An 11,683-nucleotide genomic window follows, 5' to 3' on the forward strand; every position below is an offset into this window, starting at 1 on the left:
GCTACCTGGAGAAACCTCTTTGGAAAACAAAACAAAAACCCATGCTGCAAAGGACACTACTCACCACCTATTATTTTCAGGCCTATTTGCATTTAAAAAGAGAATTGTGGGTTTGTTAAAAAAAAAAAGAGATTCATAAGCCTTTGTAAGATGGATCCTCCAGGAAAAGGGTTAGATGCTGACTAAAGGGCATCAGGATTGTCATAAATGCAGGAGGGCATTTGGGAGTAGTGGGGTGAATGAATGCCAGGATTTAGGAATGATATGCCAGAGATTAACAATCTCAGAATGCTACCAGGTTTTTACACCAAACAACTTCTTTTTTAGGAAGAATTATCCAAAATTAGGAAATAAGACCAAAAGAGGGCAGCATAGTCCTTCTGACCGCTCCTCAAAAGCCCCTTGATAAGCTCACAAATGTTATATTAATTTGCTGGGCATGGTGGCGCATGCCTGCAATCTCAGCATTCAGGAGGCTGAGGCAGGAGGATTGCCACAAGTTCAAGTCGAACCCGCATTTCATAGTGAGTTCAAGAGCAGCCTTGAATTACATAGCAAGACCCTGTCTCAAAAGATTATTTAATTCTGAGGCAAAGGTCTCTGAACTTTTCTGTAAAGATCCAGAGTGTAATTATTTCTGGGTTTGTGGGCCACAGACTATGCACTGACAGCTCAACTTTGCTGTTCCAGTGTTGCAGCAGAACAGAGTACTGCTCATTGCTATAGCCAAGTGTTACAGCTCCATGTCACAGCTAAGTGCCACAGCTCAGAGGCATGACTGTTACAACTCAGTGTTGCAGCCAAGTGCCACAGCTCTGAGGCACAGCTGAGCTTTACAGCTCAATGTGGTGCCTCTGGAACACAGCTCTAGTAATTTGAAGACTTGATAATCAGATGGTCAGCAGAAGAGGTGGAGAAAAACATCTATTACCCAGGCAAGCCGGGGCAGGGAGGTGGAGTTACAGAACATTCCTGACATTGGACAGGACCCCAGCAACCCAAACTTACATTTCCAAAACAAAACACTCTGTGGGGAAAAAAATGGAGGCAAGGCAAGGGGCTGTCTTACTGTATTGCATTTCTCCATCACTCGAACTCAGGGGCTGTAAAATAATGCCGCTTTACGTGATACACAGGTAAGTGGATAGAACTGGGTTTCAATAAAACTTTATTTAAAACACAAAGCCTGGCATGTGCCATACTTCTGTAATCCCCAGCAGGCCTATAATCTGTGAGGCTGAGGCAGGATGATCACAAATTGGAGCCCAGTCTGGCAATTTAGGTACCTAGTGAGACCTTGTCTTGAAATAAAAAATGCCTGGGAATGTAACTCAGTGCAAAGGATATTGGTTCAATTCCCAGTACTACAAGTAATTTAAATTTTTAAAAAACACAAAGAGCGGGGCCAGATTACCTTCACTTAGGCAAGGAAACATACCTGTTTGCTTTGCTGTTTATTACTTATAAAAGGCTGAGATTCATGTCCAAAAGAATTTGGGATTATGTCTACCCAGTACACACACACACACACACACACACACACACACACAAAGAACCCACTAGGCTTATTGTTATTAGTCTGCAGATTAACTCATTTTCTCCCTGTTTCCACCTTCCTCCAAATGCTCTCTGAACCAACTTCATCATTTTACTGTTTGCCCTTTGACAAGCTGAATATATTTTTGACGTGCGTTCCTTCTGTATATGTTTGACTGAGTCATATTTGAATTTTACTTCTGCTTTGTTACTCTTTTGTTGTTTCCTAGTAATTAACAATAACCCTATTCATTAAGAAAAAGGCCCATACTACTGAGAATAGAAAAGCAAATAGGAATTTAGGGACTGCTTCCTATTCTGTTGTCAAATTTAAGAGGACAGAAACAGAGAAACCCTTGTAGTCAGGACAGAGTTTTTGCAGTTTGGCAATTGTATTAGTGAGGTTTCTGCCACTGGAACAAAATACCTGACATAACACAATTTAAGGAAGGATATGTCTGTCTTGGTTCATAGTTTTGGAGGTTTTAATTTATGATTGGCTCCTTCTCTTGCTATGGGACTGGGGTGAGTCAGAACTCCGGGCAGCAGGGTGTGTGTGTGTGTGTGTGTGTGTGTGTGTGTGTGTGTGTGTGTGTGTCGGGGGAGGGGGGAAGCTCACAGCCACCAGAAAGCAGAGAGGTGAGAGGGTCACAGGGACAAGACACCTTCAAAATCACTCTCCCAGGGACCACTTCCTTTAACCAGGCCTTGCCTCCCATTCAGTCATGAACTCATCAGTGAGTTAATCCATTGGTGTATTAGAGCCCTCCTGAATCCAGTCACCCTTCTAGGTGCTTCTTAATCCAGTCAAGCTAAGGATAAAGATTTACCACACAGCAATGTTCTTGTCATTGGAGGACCTCAGGTCTTCAATGTCACAGTGAATGGTTGCATTTCTCATCAAGGGAGGTCTGGTCTTTGCCTTGAGCATCACTTCCTGGCTCCAGCGCAGAAGCCTCAGCCTGGTGGGACAAATCCTTCCCCCGGCTGCTGCAGGCTTTCTGCCTTCCTTCCACCACTGGCCTTTGGGCCTTCCCAGTAGAGATCTTCATTATGGACTTGCATGAGACTTTGCTTCGGGCTCTAGCCCTTTAGCTGGACTTGTATGGAACATTGCCATGGGATCTAGGCCCTTGGTTGGATTCTTCGGGTCTCTAGTGTGTGGACAGATTTCTTTGCATTTGACTTTTTGGTGAATATTATCAAATGAGCCTATAAACTATGTGTCCTGTATTAAATATATCCCCTTGAAAACCCTAACTACCACAAAATTGGTACCAGGAGTGGGGCAGTTGCTGTGTTGTTGCCTGGCTGTGTGACTTAAGAACTTTGGCAATTAATTTGGAAAGGTTTTGAGAGAGTAACCAAAGAAGCAGCCCTGGTTCTCCCTAAACTATATAGGAGACGCTGGTCAGAGCCCAGAAAATCAGAGTACTGATGGGAATGCTGCCAGGATGAGGCTCAGGAGGCCTCTCTTGAGGACTGCATTGGCTGCTGGATCCCAGGCAGTGTATGCTGTGCTTCAGCAGGAAGTTGGTCTGCATTTTGCTTGTGTTTAGAGACATTGGCTGGGTGGCAGAAAAGTTTCAATGCAATGTAGTGTTGGGATGGTAGCATGGTTACTGTTGAAGACTTTTGGCTGGATCTATGTTGAAAATTAAAAGCAGAGAACCAGCAGGGTGATTCGAAGCATTTGGCCGCAGGGGAGGCTCCAGTGGAGGTATGGATTTGATGGCAAGGATAAAACAGAGGAAAATGTGATTGTTGAGAAGGAACAGGACAGTAGAAAAGTGACCTGTGGTCTTTTACCGGAAGGGAAGAGTGTATTTGGAATGCAGGAGATCCCTTGGGGCAATTTTCTTTTTAGTATTGCCCTGCCTGTTACTGAAGTAAATGGGAAACAAGGGTTGTGATTTTAATTTAATAGCTCTCTCTCTCTCTCTCTCTCTCATTATGATTTTAATGTAGTAATTGGAGGTTAATGTGTATAATATTGGTTTTTAAATATTGCTAAATCATGTACATAAATGGAAACCCAAGGAGGTTTAAAATTTAAAGCCATAATGCGGAAATGAGTGCAGTAAGAATTGTCTGTATGCCATTGTTATATTAATGTAAACCTGACAAGATCTAGATATGTTAACTTTTCACAAATTTGCTACTGGAGACTATGGTTTAAAGAAATGGGTCTGTTTATCAAATTGACCAGGGGTGGATTGTGGTGTATTACCTAGTGGTCAACACCCAGCTGAACTGAATCAGCATGGTTTGGGTTTGGAAAACCCACCTGAGGATTGCTGTCAATGGCGTAGAGAAAGAAGACTGGACGGGAAGAGCCCTGGCTGTTAATTTTCTTGGAGAAGCTTGTTCTGGCTGGATTTCCAGATGCTAACTCGGCTGTTCTAGTCAGAGGAGCTCTGGTCTGGGCTATGAGCATCACTTCCTGCCTCCAGTGTAGATCCCTCAGCCCGGTGGCCTGACCCTCTACCCCACTGGCCTCAGACTTTCTGGCTTCCACCACTGGCCTTTGGACCTTCCTGGTGCAGATCCTCGATTCAGACTTGCATGAGACATTGCTGTGGGCTCTAGGCTGGATTCATGGAGGACACTGCCTTGGGCTCTAAGCTTTCAGCTGCACGTGTGCAGGATCTAGGCTCTCGATGGAAGCTTCAGGTCTGTAGTGTGTAGACAGATCTCTTACACTCCTCTGCATTTGACTTTTTGGGTAAATATTATAAAGTCCTATAAATTATGTGTCCTGTGTTGAATCTACTCCCTTACAAACCCTGACTACAACACCAAGTCATCAAATCCACCTCTTAAAGCAACCTCCACAACAAAGATGTAGATCTTGGGTACATTGAACAAATACACACTCAATTCTTTACTCAAGTCCCAGGCTTATTTTAGTCAAACACATCATTCTTGTATGATGCATTCTGATAACTTCCCATTGCCTTAGCATAAAAACGTAAAACCTCACCATAGCCTACAACACCCTGTGTCAGGGATGGCGAAACTTTTACAACTGTCAGTGAAAGCAAACAGCTCAATGTGGCGCACATGTCGTAGGTTCACCACAGCTGCTCTGGAGGACCTACTTCTGCCACCTTTAGAACTTTGAATGGGTGGCAGCTGTTCTCAAATTTTCATTTCAGTCTCAATTCAAATGACATGAGCCGGGCATGGTGTGCATGCGTGTAATCCCAGCACTCAGGAGGCTGAGGCAGGAGGATCGCCTTGAGTTCAAGACCAGCCTGGGCTACATAGTGAGTTCAGATCAGTCTCAACTACATAGTGAGACCCTGTCTCAAACAAACAAACAAACAATCAATGCAAATGACACGTTTTCAAATAGGGCCCCTGCCTTATCTAATTTAGCCTCCCTATTCCAGTCATTTCTCTGCTTACCAGTGCTGTCAGCTATCTTTTCATACATTTATTAAATGTTAGGGTTTTCTCTTCTAATTTGGTCCTGCTGGGCATTTTAGAAATCTACTTTTCCATTAAATTGTTTCTTTTTATTAATTAATATTAATGTGAATTTATTAATTAACTCTGGATACAAATTCTCATAGCATTATAAAATTTTTTCTCAGACTGTGGCTTAACTTTTTTATTTAAGATGTTTCATACGTGTGTGAATTTGTCTATTTGTGTGAATTTGTCTAGGGACGGGACTCAGAGGTGCTATACCACTGAGCTATATCCTCACCCCCCTTTTATTTTGAGACAGGTTCTTACTAAGTTGCACAGCCTCACCTTGAACTGGTGATTGTCCTGCTTGAGCTCTCCCAATACTGGTGTGTACCCCCACACCTAGCTTTTAAAAGTTTTTTGGGGGAGGGGGTTAATACCGGGGATCAAACTCGGGAGCTTGAACTTGCGAGGCAGGCAGCAGCACCACTGAGCTAAATCCCTGTCCTTAAAAGTATTTTTAAATGATGCTCTTGGTTGCATGGAAGTACTCCTTTAAGTTGAAAAAAACTAATTACAGTAAAATATCCAGCACATAATTTGAGCGTATGGTTCAGTGCAATGAGTACATTCACATTGTCATGCAGCCATTACTACCATCTCCACAACTTTTTCATCTGCAAAACTGAAACTCCATTACCCACTAAATAGTGCACCCCACCCCTCCTGCCAAGCCCCCATTGACCTCCATTCTGTTTTCTGTCTATGCATCTGACTACTCTAGGTACCTCATGGAAGTGAACTCAACAGTATTTGTCCTTTCGTATCCAGCTTATTTTACTGAGCATTAGTTCCACCCATGCCATAGTAATATGAGCAAATTTCCTTCCTTTTAAAAGGCTGCATAGTATTCCAGTGCATGGATTGCCTGCATTTTCTTTATCCGTTCATCTATCATTGGACACTTGAGGTATATCCACCATTTGACTGCTATGGATAACGCTTCTGAGAACATTCGTGTTCAAGTGTCTGTTTGAATCTCTTCTTTCTGTTCTTTTGGGTGTATACTCAGAAATGGAATTCCTATATCATATAGTAATTCTACATTTAATTTTTTGAAGAAACATCACACTGTTTTCCATAATGACTGCCCCATTTTATCTTCTACTCACAGTACACAAAGGTCCCAACTTTTCTGAATCCTTGTCCACACTTATTTTCTGTTTTTTGTAGTAATCATCCTAACAGGTGTGAGGCAATATCTTATTGTGATTTTTTGTTTTGTTTTGTTTTGTTTTTTTGAGACAGGGCCTCACTATGTCACTCAGGCTAGCCTTGAACTCACTTTGTAGTCCAGGCTGGCCTTGATCTTATGGCAATCCTCCTGCCTCAGCCTCCTAAGTGCTGGGATTGCAGACATCCACCACCATACCTGGCCTTATTACTTTGATTTGCGTTTCCCTAATGACAGTCATGTTAAACACACCTTCCTATGCTTATTGGCTCTTTGTATCCCTTCTTTACAGAAATGTCTTGTCAAAATTTTTCCCATTTTTAATTGTTTTTGCAGTTGTTGAATTGAAAGTTTCTCATATAGCCTGGATATTTACCCCTTATCAGATATGATTTGCATATATTTTCTTCTTTTAAAAAATTTTTTATTCTTTTTAAAAAACTTTTAACTCTGTTGTTTACATCTTTTGATGCACAGAATCTTTAAATTTTGAACATCGTCCAAGTTATTACCTATTTTTAGTTTTATGGCCTGTGTTTTTTATACCATATCCAAGAAATAATTGCCAAATCCAATGTCATGAAGATTCTTTCCTATGTTTTCTCCTATGAAATTTATTATCTTAGCTCTTATATATAGGTCTCTGATCCCTTTTGAGATACTCTTGACTAGTTTGTTTGTTTGAGTAGTAAGGCTTGAACCCAGGGGTGTTTTACCAGTGAGATGCACTCCCAGCCCTTTTTATTTTTTATTTTTGGGTCAGGATTTCACTGATTTCCCCAAGCTGGCCTTGAATTTAAGATGCTTTTGCCTTAGCCTCTTGAATAGCTAGGATTACAAGCATGTGCCACTGTATCGGGCCTTTTACTTGTTTGTTTTTTGTTTGTTTTTTGTTTGTTTTTTGCTAGTAGGAATCGAACTCAGGTCCTTGAACTTGCAAGGCAGGCGGTGGAACCACTGAGCTAAATCCCCAGCCCCTCTGGCCTTTTACTTTTTAATGTAGTTAAATTGATCATAATTTTACTTAACAACATGTGTATTTATATCTTTTTTTTCTTTTGGTACCAGAGATTGAATATATATATATTATTAAAGTCATCACATCTTCTCCTTATAGTCTATACTTTCTTCTAAAAGTTTTAGATTTACTCTTTTTTTTTTAAGATTTACTCTTAACCCTTGAAATTTACTTTTTAATTTTTTCTTCCTTTTTCTATTTTTCTTATTTTTTTTGAAATTTATTCTTGTCTGTGCCATGAGAGGGGATCCAATTTATTTTTTCCAGAGGGATAACCAATTTAATATCATTTTAATAATAATAATAATTTATATGATTTAATCATTGTAATCATGCTAGTCATGATGATGTTCTTGATCATGATAAAATATTTATTAAAGGTTTACCATAACCAGATCTGAGAATAAGCTCTGTGTCTCTCTCTCTTTTTTTTTTAATTTTCCAGCTGGCAGAGTGGAACATGCTTGTAATCTCAGCACTCAGGAGGCTGAGGAAGGAGGACCACTGTGAATTTGAGGCTAGCCTGAGCTACATACCAAGAAAGACCCTGTCTCAAAAAAATACATACATAAAATGTTTTTAGTTTAAAAATTCTATTAGTGCTTATTTGCTGTACATGATTGCATTCATCATGGGGCGTTCGCACGCGTACAGAGCACATCAAATTCTTTTTACTTCCCCTTCCTACCCTCTCCCTTCCCTCTATCTCACACCATTTAAAAACTAATTAATTCCTTTGCTACTCATTAGTAACATTACCTCAGCTTCCTGTCAGGTTTCCATCTGTTTGTGGGTCTTTTCTTCTTAATCATCTAGCTGAGCCTTCAAAACTTATTTCCTTTTCAAGTCCATCTGGTCTATTAAGATCACACTTGTACCTTAAAAACATCTGCTTTCCTCCAGGTTAGTCAGCTGGCCCTCCTTTCTTTCTCTCTTGAACTAGTTTTGTCCTGGTAGCATGACAGAAGCATATTTATGCAAACAATCCGGGTCCTCCTTGGCTTCCTGAGCAAACCTGTCTCCCCCAGACAGATGCTGCTCCATGTCAGCCTCCTGAACCATCTTAGATTAGTTTGGGGGTTTTTATGAGCTTTTTTTTTTTCATGGTATCCGGCATAGAACATGGGACCTTGCGTTTGTGAAGCAGGCAGCAGAACCCCTGGCCCCTCATGAGCTTTTTCTGCCTCAACCCATGAAGAAGCATCTCCTATATGTTAAGGGCCCTGTTCATCTCATTTGTTTTCATTAGTAAACCACACCCCTATTCTGTAGGTAAAGTAAGTCTGAATTCCCCAAAGCTCATGCAAAAAATAGTCACCTTGCTCAGCCAAAAGCTTTGCTGACAGACAGACTACTGCAAGCAAAACCTTCTACCCATGGAAGCTTGAACATTTGTAAGATAAAGCTCTGCCCTCTTTAAGGTAAGCCTTCTCTGTGACGAAAGGCTTTTTTTCCCAATAATCTAATCCCTGTTCCAGCCGCTTGCTGAGGTCAAAGCTGTGCTCACACAGGGTTAGGTCAAGGCCACCTGAGAGGCCTTTGCCAGCTGAAATCTTGCTGAACAACTGGAGCAGGCACAAACTGCCCAGGTCAAGAATCTACTTGACCCACAATCTACCTTTAAGCCGGCAGAGCCCTGACTGCACCAGAAATTTGATCTTCATATTTTTTTTTGTTTTTTTGCCCCTCAACGTCAGTCCTTGTGTCTGCCTCTCCGAGTCTTCTGAAGAGAAAATTTTAACTTTTGAATGAATGTGAGTTTCATGAGGTGATATTATTACAGTGTATGGGCTGCCGGAGCAAGCACATGAGGTGATCTTCAATTATGTTCTTTCTGGCCTCTCCAAATTCCAAACCCACTGAGAAGATTCAGGAATCATGTAAGCAGAGCTCCAAAGTATCAGCTTTATTTTGAAGGCTGACTGGAGAGGGTGGCTTCATTAGATATGGTTTCCCTCTGAATCAAAAGGATCCATTCAATTATAGGCGAGGCTGCTGCAGATCCTAAAGCGGAGCTGCCCTGGTGACTACCCCATCTCCAACGTACTCTGCATTCACTGACTATCCATGTTTTCCTCCTGGGCTAATGATACCCCCTCCTGACACCCCCCCAGCTGTCCTCTCAGGCCTCTCACAAATGTCACCTCTGTATAAAGTGTCCCTGAGTGTTCTCTACTCCCAGTGGTCTCTGTTTCTCCTTCCTGAATACTTTGCCTCCTTTATTTCAACTGATGGCATTCCTCCTGCTGCCATATTTACTTAATATTAACCTTCCTGCTACACTGTGGCTGCTATGGAGTCCCCATCTGTGTTTTTGCCCTTGACCTTATGCTGCAAATGTAACAAGTGATCAACAAATATTTGCTCACTTGCCTGGCATTATAATAACCCAGTGGTGCTAAAGCAGGAGTAATTTTGTCCCCTAGGGGATATTGGACAATATCTGGAGACATTTTTGGTTGTCCCAACACGGGGTGAGGGGGCTATTGGCATCTAGCGGGTAGATGTGAGAGAAGCTGGTAAGCCCCTTCTAGTGCATGAGAGAGCCCCCCACAACACTCAGTTTTCCTGCCCATAATGTCTGTCAGTGGTGTGGCAGTTGAGAAGGCTAATGAACTAATGAGTTCTCCTTTTGACTAGCTTAGCAAGAAGAAATCAGAAGACATCAGTGTATCAGTTAGGCAGGAAATTCTCCCTAGGAAATTCATGCCTATTTTTTATTCTTCTTTTAGGAGCTAAGGTTATGGTAAGTAAGGCCAGTGCAAAGCTCTTTCCTAATGCCATAGAGGTGCCCTGGGAGCACAGATGGTATTTTCACCACTTGTTGGCTTCAGAGCATGGAGAGTGACCTCCCAGGAATCCTTGAAGTGTTAGGAATGTAACTCTGTTAAAGGAAACTCAGGGCTGCTTAAGTCCAGCAAAATGTCAAACAGGGAACTGTGCCCCTCATAGAGGCCAGGGCAGGCGTTTCTCAAAGCGCTCTCTCCTGCTACCCAGCTGAGGTGAAACTTCAGAGCAGGATCTGGAATCAATGATTGAAGCAAACCCGAAGCCCTGTCACCTCACTTTTCCAAAACTGTGCAAAGGAGCTTGAGAGAGGGCTCTGTCTTCCATGTGCTTCGGCGAGCAACTCATCTGCAGGAATGTCATTTGCTGGAGACTCAGGAGGCACGTGGATCACTTGATTGAAAACAGCAACCCCATCAGAGCAGAGGTGACGGGCTTATAGGCACCTCTCATGTTCCTACTCACCCAACCTAACCGGTTCCCATGACTGACATGGAAACGGAGTAATATATGCCCTGAAAATGAAAGGTAGGCTTAGTCAGAAGGAGTTCAACAAGGCCAGGAATAGGGGTTGAAATACTATTTTTTAAAAAAGCTTTGGCTGGGGATTTAATGTGGCATTGCGCCTGCCTCACAAGCACACAAGATCCTAAGTTTGATCCCCGTATTGAAACAAAAACAAAAACAGACAAAAATTTAAAAATAAAAATAAAAAAACTGTCCTTGGGGTTCAGGCTGACTGGAACCTACCTTTAACGCACTTGGTACAGACAAAAATGTCAAGCAAAGGATTCTGAGAGGGGCACCCCAGTACCCCTCTTTTAGACACTCTCCAACTTTTATGCCATAAACACACACACGTGCGTGCACATACACAGAGCAAGGTGTGACTGCATTATTGCACTGTTCTGCCTTTTATCCAGGAAATAAGCCTTTTATTTTTGTCCACATATTTGACAAAGTGCCACTCACTACGTGATTTGTTCAGCTCAGTTTTGATGAAAACCCTTGAAAACAAAAACATAGAGTATTTGGCAGATTGTGAATTGCAAAAGTATTTAATGATGATGGTAATTAGGATAATGGAATAATGTGTGTTGAGTGGATAGTTCACAAGACTTTATGTAAGAAAATATAAAATAGGATCATTTAAAGAACCAGATGGGCATCCCCAAACTAATTGCAATTTCAACAAGAGTGAACTGAAAAGGACCAACAATATTCCTGGGTGGTATATATTTATGCTTGAACTAAACTAAAAACTATTTCAAATTGGATTACTTGTCCCAAAACTCAGTTTCTTTTACTCAAAATTTACAAACTCCTCACTGTGGGCCAGGCATTGTGTTAAGAGTTTAATAATATACAATGGCGAATAATCCTTGCCCTTGGGAAATTTAGACTCTAGTGAAATAGCCATTCTTTGTTTCATTCACTGAAGGAAGTATTTACTCTGTGCCCATATGTTTTGGGAGTACAGCGACAGAAAGTACGGATAATGGAACTACATCATAATGGGTAGAAGGGAGAGCAAGGACAAAGGTTTTGAGGCAGCTGCAAGCATGCTGGGGCCAGGTAACAAAAAGAATATGGTAGGAAAAAAAAATATGGTGGGCCGGGGATTTAGCTCAGTGGTGCCACCACCTGCCTCCCCAAGCACAAGGTCCCAAATTCGATCCCCAGAACTAAAA

This window comes from Fukomys damarensis, unplaced genomic scaffold, assembly GCF_012274545.1.
Source record: "Fukomys damarensis isolate Sample0158 unplaced genomic scaffold, DMR_v1.0_HiC HiC_scaffold_12, whole genome shotgun sequence".
NCBI lineage: Eukaryota > Metazoa > Chordata > Mammalia > Rodentia > Bathyergidae > Fukomys > Fukomys damarensis.